Below are 4673 nucleotides of genomic sequence, written 5' to 3' on the forward strand. Positions count from 1 at the left end.
GCTCCCAAGTCATCTCCGATCCTTTCCGATGTTGCCACTGAACCAACACCAGAGGTATCTCCTTGTTCCGTAGAACCTTGGTCTTCCGATCCCTGATAGCTACTGGTCTCTCGGCGTAATTCAGGCTCGCATCCACCTGAATATCTTCTAACGGAACCACTGCTGCCTCATCGGCTATACACTTCCTCAACTGCGACACGTGGAAAGTATTGTGAATCTGACTCAGCTCCACTGGCAACTCCAACCGATAAGCTACCCGACCTACCCTTGCAATTACCCGAAATGGACCTATGAACCGGGGCCCCAACTTGCCCCTCTTCCTGAACCGAATTACCCCTTTCCAAGGAGAAACCTTTAGAAGAACGAAGTCGCCGACCTGGAATTCGAGCTCGGATCGGCGTCTGTCCGCATAACTCTTCTGTCGGCTCTGGGCGGTCAATAACCTCTGCCTCACTCGCTGAATCTGCTCGGTCGTCTGAAGTACAATCTCTGTACTGCCCATCACTCTCTGTCCCACTTCTCCCCAGCAAATGGGAGTCCGACACCTCCTACCATACAACAACTCAAAAGGTGGCATACCAATGCTCGAATGATGGCTGTTGTTGTAGGAAAACTCAGCCAACGGCAGATGCGCATCCCAGCTACCCCCAAAGTCTAACACACATGCTCTAAGCATGTCTTCCAATGTCTGAATCGTCCGTTCGCTCTGACCGTCGGTTTGGGGATGGTATGCGGTACTAAAATGCAGCTTAGTACCCAACTCCTCATGAAATTTCTTCCAGAACCTGGAAGTGAAACGTACATCGCGATCCGAAACAATCGAGGTCGGCACTCCATGCCGAGATACTATCTCTCTCACGTACAACTCTGCCAACTTCTCTGCTGATGAACTTTCACTAATGGCAAGGAAGTGTGCACTCTTTGTTAGCCTATCCACAATCACCCAAATCGCATCGACTCCCCTGGCCGTTTTCGGCAATTTGGTGATGAAGTCCATCGTGATCTGATCCCACTTCCACTCGGGGATCTCCAAAGGTTGCAACTTACCATGCGGTCTCTGGTGCTCGGCCTTAACTTTTCGGCAGGTCAAACACCTCTCAACGAACCAGGCAACATCTCTCTTCATGCAAGGCCACCAGTACTCCTTTTTCAAATCCAAATACATTTTCGTGGCACCGGGATGGATCGAGAATTTCGACCTATGTGCCTCCTCCATCAAAGTAACACGCGTGCCTCCCACAAAGGGCACCCAGATCCGACCCCGAAATGTCAGAAGTTCCCGCCCATCCGTAACAAACTCTGAAATCAACCCGACGACCCGCTCCTGTTTCTGCATCCCAGACTTCACAACCTCGGCCTGTGCCCTACGAATAGCATCTAACACCGGAGTCATCACCGTCAATCTCAAACATACGTCCCGCAATGGAGTACCCTCCGCCCTACGACTTAATGCATCGGCTACCACATTAGCCTTGCCTGGGTGGTATAGGATCTCACAGTCATAATCCTTAACCACATCTAACCATCTCCTCTGACGCATGTTTAGGTTGGGTTGATCCATCAAATACTTCAAACTCTTATGGTCCGTGTATATGGTACAACGAACCCCGTACAGGTAGTGACGCCAAATTTTGAGGGCGAACACTACTGCCCCCAACTCTAAGTCATGCGTGGGGTATCTTGCTTCGTGAGGCTTCAGCTGCCTCGATGCATAGGCTATCACATGGCCCCTCTGCATCAACACCGCACCCAGTCCCGAAATCGATGCGTCGCAATATACGACAAAGTCCTCCATCCCTTCCGGAAGAGCCAGTACTGGTGCTTCGCACAGTCTCTGACGAAGTGTCTCGAAGGAAGTCTGCTGCTCGGGTCCCCATGAAAACGTAACACCCTTTCGGGTCAATTTGGTAAGTGGCACCGCGATCTTGGAGAAGTCCCTAATGAACCTTCGATAGTACCCTGCCAATCCAAGGAAACTCCTGATCTCCGCAGGTGACTTCGGTGCCTCCCATCTCATTACCGCTTCCACCTTGGCCGGATCGACCAATATCCCTGCCTGATTTACAACGTGCCCCAGAAATTGAACCTCCCGTAACCAGAAGTCACATTTGGAGAATTTTGCATATAGCTTCTCCGACCTCAGTACCTCAAGGACCTCTCTCAAATGTCCCTCATGCTGCTCCCTAGATCGCGAATACACCAGAATATCGTCGATGAATACAATCACAGACCGATCCAGCATCGGCCTGCACACCCTGTTCATGAGATCCATGAACACTGCTGGGGCATTGGTGAGCCCAAAAGGCATCACCACGAACTCGTAGTGCCCATACCGCGTCCTAAAGGCTGTCTTCTGGACGTCCTCATCCCGCACTCTCACCTGATGGTACCCTGATCTCAAATCAATCTTGGAAAACCAAGATGCCCCTTGCAACTGATCAAATAGATCATCGATCCTCGGTAACGGATAGCGGTTCTTAACGGTCACCTTGTTCAGCTCCCGGTAATCGATACACATTCGGTGTGAACCATCCTTCTTTTTGACGAACAGAATCGGTGCTCCCCACGGCGAGCTACTCGGCCGAATAAATCCCTTCCCCAACAACTCTTGGAGTTGCGAGGACAATTCCTGCATCTCAGGAGGTGCAAGACGATAAGGCACCTTCGCAATAGGCGCAGCCCCTGGAACTAGATCGATACCGAACTCCACTTGTCTCGCAGGAGGTATTCCCGGCAAATCCTCGGGAAAAACATCTGGAAACTCGCGCACCACTGGAACCTCCTCCACCGTCTTCGGTCTCTCAGAACTCTCCCGCGTATCCATCACATATGCCACAAAGCCGTTACATCCCCGCTGCAGACATTGCCTCGCCCTAGCGGCCGAACAAAAAGCTGATCTCGAACGGGTACCCTCGCCGTACACCGTAAGAACTCCCCCACTAGGGTCTCGTATAGTCACCAACTGACGCTCGCAATCGATGACAGCGCTGAATCGGCTCAACCAGTCCATGCCTACGATGACACAGACATCACCCATCGCAATAGGAATTAGGTCAATCGGAAATGCGACCCCGAATATCTCTAGCACACATCCCCGAAGAACCTCCGTAGCACAAATCACCCTCTCAGCCGCAATGGAAACACTCAAAGGCCGACTTAACGGCTCACGACTAATGCCGATATGCTGACTAAAAGCTAACGATACAAACGATCTACTCGCACCCGAATCAAATAATACTAGAGCAGGCATAGAGTTCACAAGGAAAGTACCTACACATATATTAACATAAGCATAACATTTCGACCTTAAATTAAATACATGAATGATAACATACCTGCCACAACATCGGGCGCAGCGCGGACCTCCTCCGCAGTCAGCTGAAAGGCTCTCCCGCGAGCCCTCGGGGCCTCGACCTTCACCGGTCGGGTCTCAGTAGTCCGGGTAGTAGATGTAGCTCCCTGACGAAGTTGCGGGCACTCGGCCTTCCGATGGCCCGTCTGGTTGCAGTGAAAGCAAACCATAAACCCCTTAGGGCAATCCCTGGCAATATGTCCCTCTTTGCCACACTTGTAGCAACCACCAGCTCGACACGCCCCCTCGTGACTCTTGCCGCACTTCGCGCAAGTGCGACCCTTCGAACCTCCTCTCCTCGAATCAGCGAACTTAGTCCGCTTGGCTGCCGGCTGAGACTGGGCCGGCCGTCGATCCACCTGCCGAGACTCAGCCTCCTCCCTCACTTGAGTCTCTAACTCGATCTCACGCTTCCTGGCGTTCGCCTGAAGCTCAGTGAAAGTACGATAGGTGGAGTTTGACACAAACTCCCGGATCTCCCTCTTCAAAACACCCAAATAGCGGCTCATCCGCGACTGCTCCGTAGATACCAGCTCGGGGCAGAACATTGCCCTCTCATGAAACTTCCGTGTGATCACTGCCACGGAATCAGTACCCTGCTTAAGGGTCAAGAACTCCTGAATCAATCGCTCCCTCTCTACCGGGGGAACGTACTCCTCCCTGAACATCTCCGTAAACCTCTCCCATGTCACCGCCGAAATCTCTGCCTGAGTGAAGTTCGCTGTCACGAACTTCCACCAATCCTTCGCTCCCAGACGGAGCTGGTTCAAGGCGAACCGTACCCTCAAGTGCTCCGGGCATGAGCAAGTATAGAAACACCCCTCGATGTCGGCGACCCACCTCATAGCTGCAATCGGATCCTGCGTACCATCAAATTCAGGGGGTTTCGTGTTGCTGAATTCCCTGAATAGTAATGAATCACCCCCTTGCGGCCTGGCAGCAGCCACCGCTGCGGTAGCGGCAGCAACTGCAGCTTCAGTAATTGCGGCGCACCGCTCCTCAAACTCCTCCATCAACGTGGTCTTAATAGACCCAAACATCTCCGGGATCTCGGCCCGGACCGCCGCAGCTACCTCTTCCTGAATAATCTGACGAATCTCCTCGTCACTCGCACCGCTCGAACTCGCCCCGTTGCGTGTGATAACCATGATGTCTCTGAAATACAACATAAAATCATCAGAGACTCCACCAGGTACAATTGTACTCGATACGCGCCCTACCCAGTCTCCGAATTCCAGGGATTCTTATTTGAGTCTTCCACTGATCCGGTGCCTTCGATAGTACGGGCCCAATACTACCGACCACACCGTATCAGTATTCG

Source organism: Lactuca serriola, chromosome 6 (genome assembly GCF_051521515.1).
Source record: "Lactuca serriola cultivar US96UC23 chromosome 6, Lser_US96UC23_V15, whole genome shotgun sequence".
NCBI lineage: Eukaryota > Viridiplantae > Streptophyta > Magnoliopsida > Asterales > Asteraceae > Lactuca > Lactuca serriola.